Below are 17,006 nucleotides of genomic sequence, written 5' to 3'. Positions count from 1 at the left end.
TAAACAAATTTCTAAGGCAATTTTACAGTTCATTTAAAAGGTAATACCACACACTCCTACAACCTTAGCCACTTTACAAAACAAAGGCAAAATTTCTTCCAAATGTTACTATAATTTAAATGTTTCTGTATTAATTCCTCTTACAGTTTCCAGTGTGTCTCAGATTGCCATGTACATCTAGATTGTGACATGCAAAATGGATTCTGCTTAGGAAATGGGTTAATTGGCATGCAGATTTCTGCAGAGATCCATAATCCCACAAACAAGAGGGGAAATGAACATTATAGGGCTGACTCTGACAACATGTACTTGGCAGGGGAAGAGGAAGCGGGGTTGGCAACTTCACAACGGTGGGTATGGGGAAAAGAAAGAGGACAAGAGACTGAGGTACCCAGATCATCATCCTGCCAACAGCATTCAAGTAATTACTAGCTTCCATATACGACAAGACACATTTTCAAAGTGGAAAGTTATCAGAGAGTTGGATTCAGATCATCAGTTACCATTAGACTAAAGTGTCAGTGTAATTCAATTTAGTCTTCAACCTATTAAAAATTTTTAAGACTGTATTTCAAGGTAATAATTCATTTCAGATTTAACAAATTACATATGCACTAACTTGTACATGTATGTTCTCTGTGTCATCTTAAAGCATTTTAAACATTTTTGATAATTAAAATAGAGCAGCCATGTTGAAATTAATGTTTACATAAAATGTCAGTGACTTTAATGTACTACTGGCCAAGAAAAGGTAGCTCAAAGCTTTAACTTTGAGCTTGATACAAGACTTTCAGGGCATGTTTGAGAAACTTGTTCTACTATAAAAGTAATTACCATTATTTTTCCTTTTTTTTTGTTGAAACGGAGTCTCGCTCTGTCACTAGGCTGGAGTGCAGTGGCATAATCTTGGCTCACTGCAACCTCCGATGAGATAACTTCTTATGGCTGTTGATGAGTAGTGTAGTAGAAAAATGATTTCTGATCCCACTCAAAATTTTGCAAAATGCAAACTGATAAATGTATGATCACTCCAGGAGGATTCAAAATGGCCACAATCACAGGCGCATTCTCTGCAGGACCTGCCTCTTTTATAATCTGAAGCTATGCAGTCATGTACTTGGAAGCATTCTCACCAGTCCCTTTTGAGGCAGGGAACTTAGGCTGAATATTTAATAGGAGTGGTAGTGAAGAATGTGGACATGAAGATAAATAATGGGAACTCTTATAAAATCTGGGCAATACATACATTTTTATATTGTACAGTAGTGCATACATATTTACATCTGCTATGCTTTGTTGCTTTTTCACACTTTACTCTTTTCCCCTTGTGCCTATGTAGTAGTGAGAGAGTTAATATTCGGTATGCACAGCTACATAATTATAAATGCTAAGCAAGGTTTCTAGATTTATATGCTCTGTGCACAGAACAGCATAACAAATTAAAGATTATAAATCAATTTAGCTATCCAAAGTTGGAAACTTTTTAAAATGTGTTTATTTTTAATAGTTTTTTTCCTAAACATTTGAATACTTTGCCTTTGATGTATGTTTTGTGGTTGTGGTTGTTTCCCCAGGAAATGTGTGGAGGTATTCACAGGAAGTCAACATTTATTTGGGATCCAATTAATTTATTTTTTTTTTCCCTTAGGGCACCGCCTGGAAATTCAATATAAATGTTTTTTAATGCACAAACATTGCTTATCAACCTGTCAATCAAAGAATCTTTGAAGAGAAGAATAATGTTAATTTAATTATCATTCATACGTATTAAAATTTTGTATAATTTTACTTTCCAGCAACACAAAGAGCAGAAATTAAGAACCCATAAGTCAAAATATGAAACTTGAAATCTTAATGTAATTATCTATGATGCAAATTTATAGAAGAATTTCTAATTGTCAAAAGATGCAGAAACCTATTTTTAAAAATAGATTCCTGCTTATTGCCACAATGCTTACAAGAAAAAATATATATTCAAAAGTTGTATTGCTAATATATATTCTAATTGCCACAGTCCTTAGTAGAAAAAACATATATTGAAATATAATTTTTGAAGGTCCAGGAATAAATAGCCTTTTAAACACAGTTTGGCTAGTCTATGTAAATCTCTAAATAAGGTAGACCACTTTAAATACTTCTCATTTTCAGAAATAAATTCTCAACCCCAGCCATACAGATAAATTTTCTAATTAGAATTTGTGGTTTGTGAATATGAAGTAAACCATTTCATGTGTCAAAATGGCCGATTTTAGTCTCACACAATAAAGACAGATAATTTGTCCTGTATTTAGGTAACATAATTTTGCTATAGATATTAAACTCTTTTTTTAATATTTAATTTGTGTGTTTACCTAGTAGGCATATATATTTATGGGGTACATGAGATGTTTTGATACAGGTGTGCAATGTGAAATATGTGCATCATGGAGAAGGAGGTATCCATCCCGTCAAGCATTTATCCTTTCAGTTACAAAAAATTCAATGACACTCTAAGTTATTTTAAAATGTACAATTAAGTTAATATTAACTATAGTAACCCTATTGTGTTATCAAATAAAAGGTCTTATTCATTCCTCCTAATTTTTTGTACTCAGTCCCTTCCTCCCCTCCAGCCTCACTCTATGCTTCTCAGCCTCTGGTAACCATTCTTCTACTCTGTATGTCCAATATTAAACTTCTTTAAAATTGAAGTTTTCAAATTATTAGCTCTTAAAAAATCAGTTTGTTGGGACACAGACTTAAAATTCAGGTGTGGACTGGAATATTCTAGAATAAAATATAGACTACATTGCACAAAGTAATATTAGTAAGTGTGTTTTTTGAAACTTTTAGTTGCATTGTATATGTATGTAGGTTCTACTTTCAATATAATATGTATAGGTACAATATATACATATAAGTATACATTTTTAACTGTGAACTTGAATAAAAGTGAAAAAAGTTTGAACGCAATTATTCTCAAGTTCTATCTTTTTAGTATCAATATCCAACTATAATAGTTGCATACTATTATTAGTTGTACTGATTTAAGTGAACTATTATTTACTAAGTAATAACTCTGCACCAAGTAACATGTGATGCCCACATTTTTATCTATTATTAGTTTTTAGGGTGATGGTTAAAATTTTCCTTCTTACAAATTAAGAAATAAAACATAAAACACAACTGATTAGAGCTTGGAAGTTTGCAGCAAACACACTGACATCAGATTTTTTTATACTTGAGTTTTTCAGGTCTTGAAAAGATATTATTTCAAATACTGAGGTCTGTGATTGAGTTCTGGAAATTTTGAGTTAAACTTAGTGTTTTTACTGCAGTAATTGTTTGGGTATTTAATATGCTAATTGGTATGTTGAATAATCAAATGAAAAGAAATGAATACACTATGAATTTCTGAAACTTATTTCACCTTAGAAGCATTTAAAAATATTATTTCTTCAGAATATTTTTATTGGAACACACTGAGAAATGCTTAATTTAATCATGTCAACAGATGTAAATTAAAAGAGGCAAGGCCTTATAAGGCAAATTTATATAATGTGATAATATGTGAAGTGTTTCCTTGAAATCAGACTAAACTCTAATTTTTCTGTTAGGAGGACTTTAAAAATACAAGTTTTTTATATTTTTCTAGCTCAAGATTCAATTTAAATGACATACTCTGGCCCATTTTCCTAGGGTAAACACTTCAGTAAATTTAGAAATAGTAAATGTATAATGTTTACTTCCTCTTTAAAAAAAATTACACTGTAAATTAATCATTCCTATTTCTATTTTAAAAATAGTTTGCAGTGGACAATTACCAGGCATTGCCTACAACCTATGTTTCTTTAAGTCACTTCCTGTTGAAGCCACTCCCTCAGTAAAAAAATACATGAACCACTACTATTTATTTTGTTCCATCTCCTTTCACAGATTTTAGGAATGGGAGTGCATCTCAAATCTATTTAAGCTGATGTGTGAGCTGAATGAAGTAGTCCTTTTACCTACGGCTTTACTTTCAACATAACTTATTTTCCTCCCGCTGGTGGTTTAAAACTACACTAGAAATGACGATTAAAAAAATTAGAAGAAAACACAAATAAAAAAACAAATAAAATACACTAGAAGGCATCATCACAAGAGGTTCTGCTTTAATGGTTTGAAGTGTAGCCTTTAAATCTATTTTTTTTATTTATTTATTTTTATTTATTTATTTTTTATTTTATTTTATTTTTTTTTAAATTGAGACGGAGTTTCGCTCTTGTTACCCAGGCTGGAGTGCAATGGCGCGATCTCGGCTCACTGCAACCTCCGCCTCCTGGGTTCAGGCAATTCTCTTGCCTCAGCCTCCTGAGTAGCTGGGATTACAGGCACGTGCCACCATGCCCAGCTGATTTTTTGTATTTTTAGTAGAGACGGGGTTTCACCATGTTGACCAAGATGGTCTCGATCCCTTGACCTCGTGATCCACCCGCCTCAGCCTCCCAAAGTGCTGGGATTACAGGCTTGAGCCACTGCGCCCGGCCTTATTTTTTTTATTTTTAAGAAATGTCCTGTGTGTGCCAGAAATGGAGGACCACAGAAGGCTGTCTTACTTCTGCTGTGGACAAGCGAGGGTTGACGCACTGACCAGGCTCTACTGAGATTCATATTCTTTGCTCCGTTCAGTATTTTAAGTATTGTGTGTTGGGTCCTTTCTTATCTGCTCAAGGTTCCAATGCACTTCCCACAAAGCTTCCATGTAAGCCACAGTTATCTTCAGTCCCATTTTTGTGTAGAGTTGCCAAAGCTGTCTCTACCTGCCAGTATGTTTAGTCGGGTGGCCTTCTGTCATCCAGGGTTCCTTCCTAATAAATATCTCTGCCTAAAGAACAGGCAGGACCCCAGGGGGACATAAGGAGATGAAGGTCTCTGATAGTGAACTACTGTTCTTGTTCCCATGGTAAGAGAACTCTTTTCTTCAGTTCAGAGATTATGAGGCTTCACTATCCCTTCCTTGAAGTGATTTCACTCCTTTGTGGCCCACCCTGCTGACTGCCCCCTGGGAGACCTGAAGGGCTCATCCTACAGATGTTCCTTGATATGCCTGCTTCTGTTATGTGCACAGAGATGAGTCTGCAGCACGGAAATACTAGAAAAATAGTGCCTGTTCTTAATGCAATATTGCTTCTATTCTTCTACCACTACGGCAACACTGGTAAGCACTTTACGTAATTATTACATTTAAGCTTAACCACATACTTTTAAAATTGGTAGTGCCTTTTCCTTTTTTTAATGAGCCAAATGAGTGACAGAGGGGTTAAATCATTTTCTTAGAGTAACTCCAGCAAAATTTGAACCTGGAGCAATGAGATTCTCGGGCAAGGTTAGCCTTGGTATAGACTGAAGCTCATTTGGTCACTATGAATTGATACTTAGGATAGGGCTCAAACCACATAGCTAACCTTATCTGTCTCTTCATTTTACAAGAACAGAGTTTTAATGTCTACCTACCAAGGCTGCAGTATTTGTCTCTATATATTACAAAACAAAAATTAAATAGAACCGTTTACTGCAATGGCAGGTTGTAGACCTGCTCAGAGAACAGAATGCTGTCTTGGGGCTGGGGAGCAGGGCAAGATTGGCTAGCGCAGGTCTAATTGACTAATAATTCATGTTGGGAGTATGAACAAAGGTGCAGAAAGCTAAACACAGATCTGAGAGAGAAGGGATTATGGGAGAGGTTTGGCATTTTGGGGAGGGATTTAATTCTTACATGAGTCACTGAGTAAAACACGGGAAGGGAGAGGCTAATTAAAGAGGAAGGGAAATGAATCAGTTTGGTGTTGCTGAGAAAAGGATTAGAAGATAAATGTGAAAAATCAAAAGAGGAAACAGTAGATTGAATTAGATAATCTTCTGATAAGGCTTTGGATTTGTTTTTTTCTAAAATTCTGAATTCACTTTAATTTACCAATATTTCAAATTAATCAAAATAACTATTCTACTATTGTCAATGACAGAAAGGCAACACATTTACCCTGTATATATTTTCTGGACACTTATTGAACCAGGTGCTAGATCAAACTATGTAGGAAAATAAAAAAAATCACCTCAGGTTGCTTAAAGTAAGGAAAATAGAGAACCCATATACAAGCAGATACTAACCATATAACTCTGAGGCAATAAACAATTTATTTGTCATTGATCCTAAATGAACTACTATATAAAAACATATACTCTGACAGGTACTGGCTTGAGAATAACAAACCACATTCTCTGAAAAGGCAATCTACAAACAACTTGGTTTGGTTAAACTAATTGAAGAAAACTAAAGGTTTAGGTGGAATTTGCTCGTAATCTTCAAATGAATGTTATGTTTGAGGCCAGTGAATATCATTATTTAACTATAATAACACATATTGGCTAGAAACTTTATTAAATAGAAAGGAATACCATGAAAACACTCATGAAAAAGCTGAAGGGGTTCTATTAACATCCAGCAAAGTGAACTTAAAGACAAAGTATTACCAGAAGTAAGAGCCATTTTGTAATGAAAAAATGGTCAGTTCATCAAGAAGACACAGGTTTCCTCAATCTTTTAGCAGAGTATCAAAATAAATGAAGCAACAATTAACAGAAAAACTTTCAAAATAAACAAATCCACAAATAAAGTTAGAGATTTTAGCACTCCTCTCTCAGTCTCTCAGTCATTGATAGGACAATACACTAAAAATGAGTATGAATGTAGATTCAGATAATGTTATCTACCAACTCAATCTGCTTGAATAAACTTTCTCTTATGTGACAATAAGTGCAACAAATCCAAAGCCTGCAATCTTTTGAAGAGCGCATGTGCACATTCACCAACACATATCACATGGTGGGTATAAGGCAGCATGGCAAAGTTCTGCATCACCGGTTCTCGCTCATTGTGAATTCACCTTGTGAATGTCTCAGGTTGCAAGTGTCTTCCTCTGCCAAGCCGTCCACATGTGGAACAATGAGAAGGAGAATGGCATGCAGGGCTAAAGCATTGCACCTTTGCTACCACACTCTCAGTTGCTTTTCTCCATCGAATCAGGAATTTTATGTACATAACTTATTTGCCAGGTAGTGATTTTCCACCATGATTCCTTTCTTCCTGAATGTCTACTCTTTCCTTTATGACCAAATTTAAGTTTCAGGTTACTATCCATAATGTCTACAATCCACTCTTCTTTCTATTTGAAACATTGTAGGCTACATTATTATTGTTTAACTCTTTCCTACATTTATGCCTTATCTCCTCCACTGAATTAAAATTTTTGTGAAAGCAGATGTCACACTTTGCATTTCTTTGGAAATATTGCTAACTAATTGCTCAAACTGCTTGTAAAATGAACATGGCCAGTCAAGGTTGAATGCTACCTTTGTACTTTTATAGTTTCAACTTACTTGTGGAGACATATTTGTAAGGTGTCTTACATAAGACTTACATATTTTACAAAGACACATATGCTACTAAAAGATGAATTGAGCTAACATTTAGATAAATTTTGTTGTGAAAGTAAACATGCAATGGACATGGCAGGCGCAATGGCTCACGCCTGTAATCCCAGCACTTTGGGAGGCTGAGACAGGCAGATCCTTGAAGGCCAGGAGTTCAAAACCAGCCTGGCCAACATGGTGAAATCCTATCTCTACTGAAAATACAAAAATTAACCAGGCATGGTGGTGGGTGCATGCCAGCAACTCGGGAGGCTGAGGCAGGAGAATCATTTGAGCCCAGGAGGCAGAGGTTGCAGTGAGCAGAGATAGCACCATTGCTCTCTAGCCTGAGCAACAGAGCAAGACTCTGTGTCAAAAACAAACAAACAAACAAACAAACAACAACAATAAAAAAATGCAATTGATGAAAGTCAAATGGGAACTGTAATCAGAGAGATCAGAATTTTAAAACACTCCCAAGGGAAACAATACTTTGAAATTGAGATGGGAGAGTTTCCTTGATGCATTCGCAGGACTTGGGACAGGTGCATGACTTGCTTACTCTGTCGCCACTACACTCGAACCCCTTGTAGGAAGGGGAGCACACAGGTGAGCAGGTGCTGGGTCCGGGATGAGCACTTTTGGGCTCTGGCCCCATGACAGTGTCTAGGAGTGTGTTACAATTGATACTCTTTTAGCAGCTGCCATCCGTGGACAGCTAAGTGTTACCCAGCTCAGTTGAGATTCAGGGTAACAGCCTTTAATATCCTGCCCTCTTGGTACCCGGGTTCTTGTCCCCTGTCCAGGAAGAATCAGGTAAAATTGACTTGAAGGATAGTGAATGCTGAGATTTTATTAAGTGGTGGAAGTGGCTCTCAGTGGAAGGGAAGCTTCCACTGGAAAGGCTCTCAGTAGAAGATAAGTGGATGGTGTGGGAAGAAGGTGATCTTTCCCTGAAGCCTGGCCATCTCAGCTGAGCTTCTTTTTGAAGTGTCATCTGAAGTTAAGCCTCATCTATCTGTAGTCTCTGATGCTCAGTTGCTTCTTCTCCTCTTGACATTCAGCTGCTTGTCTCTTTGCCAGCTGAGGTTTGGGGTTTATATGGGCAGAGGGTTGGGGAGGGGCAAAGTGGGCCAACAAAGTAACATTTGGGGCAGAAAGCAAGGGTAATTGTTCTCATTTAGAACCTCGGGTCCAGACTTGAGGGTGGAGCCTTTGCCAGGGAAGCCACCCTCTTCTACCCAGAATCTCCCTGCCTCCTGTTTGTATCAAAATGCTGTTTCAAATTTAGTTTTAAAATTGGCATTATCACATCTTAAATTAAAAATTTACTGATATGGGTCACCATCACATGATTTTTAGGATTATGTTTCTAGGTGGCTTCTACTCAGTGCCTGCAGGAAAAAAAACAAAAACAAAAATAAAAAAACACTTAACTAGGATTCTGGGTTTTGAGTTTTAATATCATCAGTGAATAAGAAATTGTGAGCATTATGTCATCAAATTGGTCTGAGATTTTTTTTTTCTTTTTCACCTATAAAATGAGACACATTTATATCACCTAATGTACCTTATAAGTCTAAAGTTCTATCTTAGTTTATATAAAAGCTTCACACATAAAATGTCATAGACCAATAGCAATGGTTTCACTTGGGAGCTTCTTGGAAAGAAGGAATTTCATGTGAGACCTTAGCTGAGCCCGCATCTGTGTATTAAAATTAGAAAAGCAGTGTTGTGGAGTGGATAAATTAAATTGCATCACAAAAACATAAATTGGATGAATATTTTCTTTAAAATAAGAGAGTTAGTGATTGACATCACCTATTATTATTATGTTGTTTTTTGCTCAGAAAACTATATATTAGCAGTCCATTATTTACTGAGTATATAATTCTCATCTTGAATTTTCGTTTCTCCCCCTATACATGGGAGGTATGGCATTTCAGTCCTTTAGTTTTCTGTTTCAGACCTAGAGATTCTGGGGGAACTTTACTCTTGATGGGCAAAAACAGTACATGGACATGATTATCTTTTATGGTTTCATACCAGCTAGACTGTAGTCTATCTCTTCTGCACATTCTAAGTGAATAATAGACTAAATTATACTGACATTTCTTTCTGAAATGAACAAAATATTTGGTTTAATTAGTTTTTCCTGTTGCATTGCTTGACATTAGTTATAATTAATGTGTTAAACTGGATGTAACTGTTCAGAGCTTCTCAATAGACAACCATCTTGGAGCTCCTCATTTTTCATTTCCTCTAGGACAGATGGCTTTGTTAGTTACTTAATGTCATTGGTGATTTTCAGTATGTTATGTCAGTTCTCATCTTTATGGCATTGCCAATTTCTTTATGTCTTGCCAATTTCTAAAGGATGTGACTATATGATATTTAAAAAGTAAAATATTCAATCAAGTATTCTCTGATTTCACTGTTAAAGTTGATGATTTTAAATGAACTATTATTTCACTGAATGAAACAGTAAACTGACTGATAGAATGATTTGATATTATATTAACACAGGCTTGTTAATTTCACCTTTACCATTCTCACAAACTCAACTGAGAAAGGTATACTTTAGACTGCCTCTATCAAAAATCTTCATCAATCTCAAGTTATTGATGTTTTCGTTGCTCTTCACTTTATATCACTTTGTTCTGGTATATCCAAGTGAGTTTATTTTAACACATTTCTTTCTACTGCTAAGATCTTTCTTTTTCAACAAGTCCTTACTTCCATCAGTTCAAGTGCAAGTGAATCTATAACAAGGCACATTAACGTGTCATAGAAAGTTGTAAACATCTTAGTTTAGAAAGCAGAAATACTGATTTAGAGTTACTGTTCAGTATTCCTTCTCATAAAAACCAAAGGGCTAAAGAAGTTCAGTAAGCTACTGTCTTCAAATAATCCATATATATTGCATATTTCTGGATTCGACATGCTTATTTTTCTCCTGGAAAGTAAGTTCTAGTGTTCCCATTCTATCATGTACAGAAGGCCAAAGGCTTATTTCTTTGTTATTTCAATAGTTTTTGGGGTACAAGTAGTTTTTAGCCACATGGATAAATTCTATAGTGGTGGGTATTAGTCTGTTTTCACATTGGTGTAAAGATACTATCTGAGACTGGGTAATTTATAAACAAAAGAGCCTTAATTGACTCACAGTTCCACATGACAGGCGAGGCCTCTGGAATCATGGCAGAAGTGAAGGGGAAACAAGAACCTTTTTCACAAGGTGGCAGGAGAGACAGAGATAGAAATGGTAAGAGCCACATATCAGACAACCAGATCTCATGGGATTTCATTCACTATCACAGGAACAGAAAGAGGGAAATTTGCTCCCATGATCCACTCACCGTCCATCAAGCCCCTCCCTTAACACATGGGAATTACAATTCAAGGTGACATTGGGGTGGAGACCCAGAGACAAACCATATAATTCCACCCCTGCAGCCCTTCCCAAATTGCATACCTTTTCACAGTTCAAAACCAATCACACATTCTTAACAGTCTCCCAAAGTCTTAACTCATTCCAGCATTAACTCAAAAGCCCAAGTCCAAAGTCTCATCTGAGACAAGGCAAGTCCCTTCTGCCTATGAGCCTGTAAAATCAAAAGCAAGTTAGTTACTTCCAAGATAGGATGGGGGTATAGGCATTGGGTAAATATTCCCATTAAAAATTGGAAAAATTGGCCAAAACAAAGGGATCACAGGTCCCATGCAAGTCCAAAACCCAATTGGGCATTCAGTAAATCTTAAAGCTCCCAAGTCTCCTTTGACTCCATGTCTCCATCCAGGGCATAGTGATGCAAGAGGTGAGTTCTCATGGCCTTGGGCAGCTCTGCCCTGTGGTTCTCCAGGGTACAACAACTGTGGCTGCTTTCACAGGCTAACATTGAGTCCCTGTGACTTTTCCAGGCATATGGTGCAAGCTATTGGTGGATCTATGTCTCCGGGGTCTGGAGGACGGGTGCTTTTTCTCACAGTCTCCAAGGCAGTGCCCCAGTGGAGACTCTGTGTGGGGGTTCCACCTCCACATTTCCCTTCCACACTGCCCTAACAGAGGCTCTCCATAAGGGTTCTGCCTCTTCAGGAGACTTCTATCTGGACATCCAGGCATTTCTTGGACATCTTCCTTTTTCAGGAGGTTTGGGACTCTCCACTTAAACTTCATTTTCTCTGAGATCTAGCCAGAGGTTTGCGAAGCTTCATTCTTGTATTCTGTGTACATGTACACCCAACACCATGTGGAAGCCACAAAGGCTTGGGGCTTGCACCCCCTGAAGCAACGGCAAGAGCTGTACATTGTTCCCTTTCAGCCATGGCTGGAGTTGGAGCACCTGGGTTGCAGGGCACCAACTCCTAAAGCTGTACAGACCAGTAGAGCCCTGAGCCAGGACCATGAAATCATTTTTTCCTCCTGGGTCCCTGGGTCTGTGATGGGAGGGACTGTCACAAAAACCTCTGACCTGAAATGAAGACATTTTCTCCATTGCCTTGGCTATTAACATTTGGTTCCTCTTTATTTATGCAAATTTCTGCAGCCCTTTTGAATTTCTCTATGGAAAATGGGATTTTCTTTTCTACCACAATATCAGGCTGCAAACTTTTCAAACCTTTATGCTCTGCTTTCCTTTTAAATATAAGTTCCAATTTTAAGTCACCTCTTTGTGAATGCATATTACTGAATGCTTTCAGAATAAGCCAGGTCACCTCTTGAATGATTTGCTACTTAGAAGTTTTTTTTTCCTGCCAGATACCCTAAATCGTGTCTCTTAAATTCAAAGTTCCACAGATTTTTAGGGGCAAAATTCTGCCAGTCTCTTTGCTAAAGCATAGCATGAGTGACTCTTACTCTGGTTCCCAATAAGTTCCTCATCTCCATCTGAGACCACCTCAGTCTGGACTTCATTGTCCATGTCACTATCAGCATTTAGGTTAAAGCCATTTATCAAGTCTCTAAGAAGTTCTGAACTTTCCCACATCATCTTATCTTTTTCTGAGCCCTCCATGGTCCAGCCTCTACCTCTTACCCAGTTGCAAAGCCCTTTTCACATTTTCAGCTTATCTTTATAGCAGTATCCAACTCTTGATACCAATTTTCTGTATTAGTTCTTACCCTGCTATAAATATACTACCCAGGACTCAGTAATTTATAAAGAAAAGAGGTTTAATTAACTCACAGTTTTATATGGCTGGTGCCTAGGCCTCAGGAAACTTATAATCATAGTGGAAGGCAAATGGAAAGCAAGGTATGTCTTACATGACGGCAGGAGAGAAAGAGCATACAGGGGAAACTGCCACTTTCAAAACTATCAGATCTTGTGAGAACTCACTCACTATTGGGAGAACAGCAAGGGGGAAATCTGCACCCATAATCCAATTACTTCCTACCAGGTCCCTGCCTCAACACATAGGGATTAAAATTCGAGATGCAATTTGGGTGGGGACAGAGGGGTAAACCATAAAATGGTATATTCTGAAATTCTAGTGCACCTGTCAGCTGAGTCATGTACATGGTACCCAATATGTAGTCTTTTATTCCACTCCTTGTTGAGCCCCCAAAGTCTAGTATAGCCCTCTGTTTGTCTTTGAGTCCTCACAGCTTAGCTCCCATGTGTAAAAGAGAACTTAACAGTGTTTGGTTTTCTGTTCCTGAGTTACTTCACTTAGAATGATGGCCTCCAGCTGCATCCAAGTTACTGCAAAATAGGTTATTTGTTTCTTTTTGTGGCTAGGTAGTATTTCATGGTGTATATATACCACATTTTCTTTTTTACCTTTTTTTTATAAGGAGGTACCCACCTACTATCACCTCTAGTACCCGAGCTTAATTCAATCAGCTTTTGACATTTCCATGATAATGGGAGTTAGTTTAAGAATATCCTAGTCAACAAATCAAGCCAATAAGACATGGGGAAGGTTTCCTGGAAGATGCCTGACATCTGATGTCTTCTCATGTTTTGATTTTTCTTTATCCACTTATTGATTAATGAACATTTTTGTTGGTTAATTCCATATTTTTAAATTGTGAATTGTGCTGCTATAAACATGCATGTTCTTGTGTCTTTTTTGTATAATAGCTTTCTTTTCCTTTGAGTAGACACCTAGTAGTGGGATTACTAGGTCAAATGGTAGATCCACTTTTAGTTCTTTAAAGAATCTCCATAGTGTTTTCCATATCGGTTATACTAATTTACATCCCCATCAGCATGAAAGTGTCCCCTTCTCACCACATCCATGCCAACATCTATTGTTCTTCTACTTTTTAATTATGGCCATTCTTGTGGGAGTAAAGTGATATCTTATTGTGGTTTCAGTTTGCATTTCCCTGATGGTTACTGATGCTCAGCATTTTTTCATGTTTGTTGGCCATTTGTACATCTTCCTTTGAGAATTGTCTATTTACGTCATTTGCTCACCAAACCAGCATGGCACTGATATACGAAATAGACAGACCAATGGAACAGAATAGAGAACCTAGATATAAAGCCAAATACAGCCAACTATTCTTCAACAAACCAAACAAAAACATAAATTGGAAAAGAACACCTCATTCAATAAATGGTACTGGGAAAACTGGAAAGCCATATGCAGAAGAATTAAACTGGATCCTCATCTCTCAACTTTTACAAAAATCAACTAAGGATACATTAAAGACTTAAACTGAAGGCCAGAAACCACAAACATTTTTGAAGATAACAGTGAAAAAACTCTTTTGGACATTGGCCTAGACAAAGAATTCCAAACTAAGACCTCAAAATCAAATACAACAAAATCAATAAACAAACAGGTCCTAATTAAATTAAAAAGTTTCTGTAGAGCAAAATAAATAATCAACAGAGTAAATAGCAATCCACAGAATGGGAGAAAGTATTTGCACACTATGCATCTGACAAAGGACTTATATCCAGAATCTACAAAGAACTCAAACAAATGCAAGAAAAAAACCAAGTAATACTATAGAAGTCTCATTTTTATTACCTAGTCTGTCATTACATAATTTAAATTGCCATCACTTAGTCACAGTGTGTTATTTCCACTTGGACTTTAGAGACAAGATTCCATGTAATGAGAAGTAACAAAAATCCAAGCATAGTCTATATGAGTGATTATCCTTTTCTGCATTACCAAGTGATACCTATAATAAATTGACTTTGTCCCCATGTTGTGAGCTGGCTTATACATAATCATGGATATAAACCCATCCCAGCTTATAAGCAAAGATACAAATTTTAGTGTTTAAACTTCAATAAGAGAGATGCAGAGAGAGAAATTTCTTTATGTGGGTTAATAGCATGATCGCTATCCTTCGTTAAAAGTTAAAAAGCATAACATATTGATAATAGAGGTCAATGATTTCAAATCCTGAGAAGAACCTGCTAGTCAGCGAGGCTCAATCAGCACTCGGAAATGAATGAATGAAGAGATCATTCTAGCAGCAAGCAGCAATTGTCTTCAGCCGGATCCATTCATAGGTATCCTATTTCCATTCCAACTTAGATTTGCTTTGGTGGCTGGATACAAATTTTTCTTTTGAAGTCACTATATATTCCCATATGGTCCATGCAAATTCAAAGCAATCATTATTAATATAAAATATTGGGCTACAGAAATTCTAGAAATACTCATCTTTTTTTAAAAAAAAAAACATTTTTATTTTATTTCATTTTATTTTTTTTATTCCCATTTATTTATTTTATTGCATTTTAGGTTTTGGGGTACATGTGAAGAACATGCAAAATTGTTGCATGGGAACACACCTGGCAGTGTGATCTGCTGCCTTCCTCCCCATCACCTACATCTGGCATTTCTCCCCCTGCTATCCCTCCCCAGCTTCCCACCCCCCACCGTCCCTCCCCTATTTCCCCCCAACTGACCCCAGTGTGTAGTGCTCCCCTCCCTGTGTCCATGTGTTCTCATTGTTCAACACCCACCTATGAGTGAGAACATGCGGTGTTTGATCTTCTGCTCTTCTGTCAGTTTGCTGAGAATAATGGTTTCCAGGTTCATCCATGTCCCTACAAAGGACCCAAACTCATCGTTTTTGATGGCTGCATAATATTCCATGGTGTATATGTGCCACATTTTCCCTATCCAGTCTATCGTCGATGGGCATTTGGGTTGGTTCCAGGTCTTTGCTATTGTAATACTCATCTTATGCTTTATTTGAGGTACTAGACATGTCCTAGGATAGTATAGGAAAAGAACTAGTTATTCCAACTGATTTTTTTAAGTATATGCAAATTTAAAAATATCCTGAGGAAGTATTGAGCTATTTTTGAAAGTATAGAAAAATTAGAGAAGGCCAGGCACGGTGGCTCACTCCTGTAATCCCAGCACTATGGGAGGCCAAGGCAGGCGGATCAACTGAAGTTGGGAGTTCAAGACAAGTTTGATCAACATGGAGAAACTCCATCTCTACTAAAAATACAAAATTAGCCGGGAGTGGTAGCACATGCCTGTAACCCCATCTACTCAGGAAGCTGAGGCAGAAGAATCACTTGAACCTGGGAGGCAGAGGTTGCAGTGAGCAGAGATTGTACCATTGTACTCCAGCTTGGGCAACATGAGTGAAACAACTCTGTCTCAAAATCAAAAGAAAAGAAAAGATTAGAGAAATACAAAAATGTATAGAAAAAGTTCTGCTGCCTGCATTTTCTAAATCACATGGGCACTTTACTGAGATATGCAAATTTCAAGTATATTATTTTGCATGATGGCTCACAGGGTTGCTCTCTGGAGCATCTCTTGCTATCAAAGTGACCAACATCAATGTTTATGAAAACGGCTCTCCCCATCTACAACTTGTCAAACTCCATGCAATTCCTCCATTTCAGTAATTTCCACCCTACTTTATTTTATTGTTCTTTACATGCTGTCATACCTTGGCTCTCATCATCACTTGAACTGCTTTCATTCCATATCTTTTACTAGAAAATTATTTTATAACAATATCATGTACTTCATTCATTCTCTTTCACCCATTAAACCACATCTTCACCATCATTATGACCTTCACTTCTTTCATAAATGTTTTTTTCTTATCATCTTTGAGAACTTCCCTGACTTTATTTCTTCATTTCCTGGTTTTCAACAACAATTGATTCGACAATAATTTTACTAGGGACTTAGAATCCCTTGTCTTAGTATTTTACAACTTTATGCACAATCTTGAGTAAACATTATCTTATATACCTCAGTTATCAAGCATTGTTGTGAGTAAAAAAGTGCAATAAATAAATCATCAATAAACAACCAACGATATCAATTCTCATAATTAAAAAAATTGGCAGCATTTTCACTTTTTCTCAGCATTGCTGTGACAATTAGCTGACTTGATATTTGAAAAGGACTAAAATAGGCTTTGTTTTCCTTCATGAACAATATCAAAACATTGCAGGCTTAAAATAACAAATGCTATAGATCTCCTGCTGGTTCATGTAGGTGGGGGATGGTTTTGCTGACCCAGAGAGATGGATTCTCTGCCCTTTAATAGTGCTTCTGTCACAAGAAGCCTTCATGGTTCTCTACCACAAGTAATAAAAGCATAACACTGTGAGCTAGAGGGA

Source organism: Sapajus apella, unplaced genomic scaffold (assembly GCF_009761245.1).
Source record: "Sapajus apella isolate SASKATOON/1434 unplaced genomic scaffold, GSC_monkey_1.0 scaffold8, whole genome shotgun sequence".
Taxonomy (NCBI): domain Eukaryota; kingdom Metazoa; phylum Chordata; class Mammalia; order Primates; family Cebidae; genus Sapajus; species Sapajus apella.
This window is presented reverse-complemented; position numbering follows the sequence as displayed.